The sequence below is a fragment of the Peromyscus maniculatus genome, chromosome 7 (assembly GCF_049852395.1).
Source record: "Peromyscus maniculatus bairdii isolate BWxNUB_F1_BW_parent chromosome 7, HU_Pman_BW_mat_3.1, whole genome shotgun sequence".
Taxonomy (NCBI): Eukaryota; Metazoa; Chordata; class Mammalia; order Rodentia; family Cricetidae; genus Peromyscus; species Peromyscus maniculatus.
In genome coordinates, this window is record NC_134858.1 from 109938084 (window position 1) to 109944853 (window position 6770).

Consider the following 6770-nt stretch of genomic DNA (forward strand, 5'->3'; position numbering starts at 1 on the left):
GTGTGTGTGTGTGTGTGTGTGTGACAGCACAAGTATGTGAAGGTCAGAGCACAATTTTCAGGACTCAGTTCTCTTTAAGTTGCAAAAAACTTCTAGAATGCACCAAGGGGCAGGTGAAGTCATAGAAGACATATATATAAAATTGCTTTTCTATGTGCTAGTGATGAGCAACTAGAATATAAAATGAACATCAACACTATTAAAATAACACTCCACAAAATTAAACACTTAGATAAAAGTCTAGCAAAAGATGTGTAGATTCTACATGCTGATAATTACACAACCCGTGAACTACATCAAAGAACTAATTCATTGAAGAGTGAAAGATTTAATACTGCTAAGATGTCAATTCTCCTACTTTGATCTTTAAATTCTTGTAGTCCCTCTCAAAATACCATCAAGTTATTTGTATACATGACACACTGATTCTACAGTTAATAAGGCAAAAGACCTAGGACAATGAACACAATGTAGATACTTTCTAACTTACAATAGAGTTATTAACTGTGAATTCATTTTAACTGAAAGATATTTAAGCAAGAAAATGCACTTAATATATGCAACCTGAGCATCCAAGCTTAGGAACACAATACAAGGCAGTTATGTTCATGGTTCCATGGCTTACTGGGAATTGCAAGTCACTGCCACTTCCCCATGTCACAAGTATTTTCCATGCAATTGCCAGGCCCAGGAAAGATAAAAATTTAAGATATTGCACCCATCTATTTAATTCATATCACTTTTGTAGCATTAAAAAGTAGAGAAAAGAAAATATCAAAAGCAGAACCACTGTGAGTTGGCCGGCAGTTGTGTTGAAACAAAAGAATGAATTTCAAAAGAGCATATCACCTGACGTCAAGACTATAAAAACCTCAATTCGGAGTTGGCGTGGTGCTGGCTAAAGACTGAGTGCACAGATCAGTGAAAGAACAGGGAGCCCAGAAATAGATCCACACAGAAATAGCCAACTAATCTTTGACAAAGAAGGAAGGCAAATCACTGGGGACAGCGCTTTCTTTTCAGTCGGTGTTGTTGGAACAACTGGATGTGCGTTTACCATAGAAAAATCTAGACATGGACCTTACAGCTTTCACAGAATTAAAAGTAAGTAGATCACATACCTACCTATAAAAGAGCAAAATACAAATCTAGAAGACAGCACAGGAGGAAATCTAGTTGACGTTGAGTTTGATGATAACTTTTTAGGTGAATCCCAGAACAAGATGCAGGAAAGAAGATAGTGAGCAAAACTTGAGAATTTTTTTCTGGAAAAGACATTCATGAGATAAAGGGACAGGCCTCAGACAGAAGCTAATTTCACCACTTTATGTTGTTATTGTTATATAATAGTGACGGCCCTTTATTTGAGCAACAGATTTAAAAAAAATGCTTTCAAAATGTATTCTTTGGTAGCTGGGCCTGATCTATTAGTCAGCTTAATAAAAAATCTCAAGGTAAGTTATTTGGGAGTTGAGATGGCACCAGACTTATTTTTCTGCCTGACTGTACTCTAAGTCACATAGAGTAACAAAATTGCATTTTGCTAAGAGATAAATTCTTTTAAGATGTATTTTTTTTATATCCAATACAGTATTGATACTGATTTCAAGCTAATTCTACTTAACATTTCAGTGGGAATACATGAAAAGTATCCACCATAGTTCACCTGTAAAAAAAAAAGGATGGAGCAAATCGAAAACTTTAGTGTTCAAAAAGGTAATGAGAGCAAAATTCAGCCCAGGAAAAGACAAACAGGGAGGAGGAAGTGACTATATACATGAAAAATAGGCCTGAAAACTTATTATAACCACTTATTACATAATATAATTGGAATTTCAAGTGATGGATAAGATAATTAATTCAATAAATTGTGTTTGGATAAATTGTGGAGTTATGTTAAAATCCTATCTAACATCATATTAAGTATAGATGTATTACTATGTGATTTCAGTGAAATAAATCTACACAAATATTAAAGCAGAGATATAATTTTAGCAGAAGTATAATTTTAGGTGGTTGAAGGAATTTCATATTTTGACAGTAGACTGAGAAACCATAATATAAAATACTGATAGATTTTTATTACCTAAAAACTAATATATTTCTTTTAATATAAAATGACTTTGAACAAATTAAAATGCAAATGACAAAATGAAAGATATTTCAAATAAGGAGGGATCCATTTCAGAGGAGATAATGCAACATAATCATAGATGTATTTTTTTTTAAATAGGACTCCAGTAGAAAAACAACGAAAGAATTTGTACAGATAATTAACTATCAATCACTGTTAAACTCACAATGGTATTTTCTCCTTTATATTAATTTTAAAAGTAAAATTTTGAAAAATCAATTCATCCCCTATTCAGCTCTTGCCTTGGTACAATTATGACTATTGATGAACAGCTACTGCAGAGATGATGCAAAGAGTCCCGCATTGGTTAGAATCACAGGTAAGTGTCTATTCTGCACTAGGCAATTGATGACATAGATCCCTTAAACGTTCATGTGCCCTTTAGGCTAAAAAAGTCCAATTCTAAACTTACTTCATTAAGTCATGAAGAAGAGTCCTCTTTGAAACATTGTTTAAGATAATGAGCATGAGAAAATCCCTAAAGTGATAGTGAATGCCACATAGGAGAAATGCATTAAGAATGTGATGGGTTTGGTTCGAGGCCCCTGGTCTCTGCTACACTAACAACACTGGGCTCTCACTGGGACTCTTACTGGACATCTGGTTGCCTCCCTGTGTCATGGAGATCCTGTAGCCCTGGGTCCACAGGACCGCCCCCGTCTCCCCACCTGTGCTACAGCAGATCACAGATGGGGTGGATGTTGAGGTGGGTGCCAACACTTAACCCTGGTTCTGGACCTGGGTAGTTGCAGGGTCTCTGTGATGAACACCTGCATGTAAAGAAGTATGAATAAAGGGTTTACTGAGTGATTCATTGACAGTTCTCTCTCCTCTTCCCATCTGAAAACTCTCTGGGCTCTGGCTTTTCTTTATTCTCTGAGTTTGTGATTTATCCTCCTGGCCACCCAGGACAGGGTGAAGGGAAGAGGAGAGGATGGCAGGTAACTGGAGCAGGGTGGAAAAGAGCCGAAGGTGCATCGTCTTGTTATTTATGATTCAGCTGTGTGGTTATGGGACACTATTGACAGGATTTCTAGTGAATGACGGGAAGTGAAATAAAACCCCCAAACCCCGTGACTGTTCCGATGTCTCATCAACTGCCGAAAGCTAGAAGAAAACAATTTTATGAAAATAAAATAGCATTGGTGAAGTAACCTCAATTGAAGTGGCACATTCTCCCTACCTGGCCCCCACTTCCTACACCACTTCAACATGCTGACAACTATCTTGAGTCAAATAACTATAGTCACCAAGACGATGGCTGTATCAGACTTATGCACACACAATCACAACTATAAAAACAGGAGAAAAAATAACAGTTAAATGAGAAAGCATATTTTATTTGAATTATCTCAAGGCGATGATGACCTCTTCTGGGTCAACATAAACAATGAGGTTTTTATTTTTATTTTTCTAAAAAGAAAGAGCAAATTGGAGAGGATGAAAAATTAAAATAACGTTATAAATGCCATAAAGTTGAATTTTAAAAAGCTGAACAAAGTCAGGAAAGAAAACTAATACAAGAATAAAAGCAGCACAAAGATGAAGGTAATGTCAGAGGGATGGTAAACGGTACAAACCAATCTGTCCCCATATCAGGGACATAGTGTCAAACTAAGAAGTTACACAAGATGAAATGAGAGGACTGAAATGAAAGGGGGTGGGGAACAGGCCGTCCAGAGTAGGGTTGTTCCTAGAAGTGAGAACTAAGTGAGTGGAAAAGCAATCACACAGACATTCAATTATGACAGTTTTTACATGCTGGGCATTTTTATGCACAGATGTAAAAGGCACATCATGTCCTAATAGCAGCTAAGTGTGTGGCTGGCAAGACGGATCAGTGGGGTCAAAGCACTTGCCACCAAGAATGAGGGCTGTGGTCTATCGCTGGGACCTTCATGGTGGAAGGAGAGAACTGACTCCTGCAAGTTGGCTCCCAATAAAATTAACCTAACCTTCAAACATTTCAGAAGCTCTATCTTCTGCCTACCAGTTATCTGACTGCAGGTTGACCCTGTCATTTTGGATCTTTGATCCTCAGAGATTTGTTAAAAGCATTCATATGGAACTGTCTTAATAGCAGGGGAGATTTAAAACTCTGTGTGCATTCTTCTTTTGTGAAACAACCCAGAAATTGCTGTTATGTTCACTGAGCTATTTCTTGGGAGTTTGTTTAAGCTTATGAATTTTAAAGATACAGGAGTGAGTAGCACATGGACAAAATGGATGAACTCCATTTCATGGACAGTTATGCCCTTACAAGTGTTTTCTTTACTTCCTACTTGGAGAAGTTCCTACCTTCAGTTATCAAGCCCACAGTCTACTCTAGAGAAAAAGGTGTGTACTAATTCACTGAAGTACCTTGTAGTTCAGATAAAGCAATATGTAAGAAAATACACACTAGGAAGTTAATGGAAAAACCAACTTTTAGTCTTAGTGCAACTGAAGGTTTGGACCAAAAAATGCCACACATTTTGTTTGGATCACCAAAACAGTAGGAAAAATTCAAGATTAAGAAAACAGGAAAAACAAGAGGAGTCTGAACAGGAAAAGAAATTAGGAATCATGTAAAAATAATTTGAGGGGAGAAGAAAATAGAAGTATTCACATGATTTTAATGATATTTTTTCACAGACTACACTAGTAACATTTCATATTTGATAGATTTATCTTATAAACCAGTCAAGAAAATTTAATATATCCATCCTATTTTTGAGAACAAAACTTTTGCTTCGTAATCACTAATGACATGTTTAGTATTTTAAAAGTTGTAGGAGCAGAAGGATCTTATTGAAAAACTCATATGCAAATAGAAAAACATAGTACCCTGTAAGATAACATTGGTAATCAAGCAACAGAAGAAGTTTTGAAGTATATTGCAGGTTAAGAAATGAAGGCTCACATCCTACTATTTCATTAAATCTAAAGGCCCAATTGAAACTCTCAAAGTCTACAGACTAAACAAAGGTACAAATGTGGGAAACTCAGTTTTAGGAAAGATTGATGACTAGGTAATTGAGATGGCTCTGTAATGAGTAGAACATAGACTTCTGAAATACATTTTCAACCACAGAAATTTTAGGCAGAAACTCGCTTTGTAGCCCTGGCTGTCCAGGGACTCTCTGTTTAAAGTAGGTAGGCCTCATACTCAGAGATCCACCTGCCTCTGCCACCCAAGTGCTGAAATTGAAGTCATGGCATTGACAAAAAAGAAGCTAATATTAACTTTACAAAGCTGTCTTATAAGGGTTAGGAATGGGAGAATGAGATGGTGGGCATGCTAAGAGGAGAAGGGGAAAGCTAGAAGATGAATGGGTAGTGACAAGAAAAGCCAGGAGACGAATGGCCAGAGGATGAAGTGAGGTAGATATTGAGAGAAAATGATAAACTTGACAAACTTGACAAACTTGATAAACTTGATAAACTGACAGTCATCAAAAGGTGAATGATCAAGATTTGGATGTGACACTGATAATGCTATTAAATAAAATAGACCATTTATTTGGTTTGGATAGTGATCACCATAACAGCATGAAAAATTCAAGATTAGGAAAACTTAGGAAAAACAAAGTGAGTCTGAGCAGGAAAAGAAATTGGGAACAATTTAAAAAAATAATTTGGAAAGAGAAGAAAATTAAAATTTTCACACCAATTAAGCTTAAGGATATACACATTAACAGAATTGTGTCTAAAAGTGGTGTGATGGATCAAGGCTTAGGGCATTCTAGGCAACTGGTCTACCACTGAACCATAATCAGCCATCATATTTTCAATAGGCACTGATACTTAAAAATAACCTTTTCCTTGTTAACCAATGTAATTTCCTATCCAACAACCACATGGAGATTTTGAGACAAGGTTATGATTTTCAATAACCTTGAATATACTACTAAAGTAAGATGCTAAAGACCACCATGTTGGAAACAATCAAGGATTGCCGTCTTTATTGTTCTTAGTCAGCTATTTTCATACATCAACAGATGAACTGTTTCTTCTACCTTGTTAGGGAAGGGTATCAGTGCAAAAAGAATTGAAAGATATAAGGACGACACCTGTATAATTTGCTTGAACTACATGAAAAAGATTAATTATATTAAGGGTTCAGTATCTAAAATATTTATCATGAGTTGGTCTCATTTCTTACTGCTCTGCTTGACTCAAAGATTAAATGCTTTAATCAGAACTCTATAGAAGACTAAAGATTATGAATGTAGCCGCCATGGAGAACACAAGTCAGTAGAAGTAATATTTTGAGCTTCTGCTATTAGTTACAGAATCATGTATTTCTAAGTAAAACACAAGAGTCTATTGTGATCTGAGCAGATGAGAGGTAAGGAGTATAACAACTAGTCAAGAAGGTAATGCTACTCCGAAAAACCCTACAGATTTCAGAGAATACTTTAAAGAAAAAAATTAATACGTAAGATGAGTTAAGAATTCAGTGTCTGGGTCAGTTCCTTCTTCAACCAGTTGTACATCCAGCATTTGAGAACATTCCTGTGATTACTTGAGGACACAATATGAGATATTATCCTTTAAAAAAGAGATTGAGACAAAATTTAAAGTGTGCTATATACTATGAAGCAGACAGAGCTGTAGGGAGTAGAATAGCCAAAGTGTAGACCAATGCAGGAAT

General features: G+C 36.0%; 1 long non-coding RNA gene across 1 annotated transcript; it reads left to right on the plus strand.

Annotated features, from left to right (window-relative positions):
* The first annotated feature begins 966 nt into the window (after nucleotides 1-966).
* LOC143274355 (uncharacterized) lies at nucleotides 967-5531 on the plus strand. The gene is made up of 3 exons (XR_013052973.1): nucleotides 967-1104; nucleotides 2370-2453; nucleotides 2676-5531. It is a non-coding gene; the product is annotated as an uncharacterized LOC143274355 (long non-coding RNA).
* Nucleotides 5532-6770: the final 1239 nt, after the last annotated feature.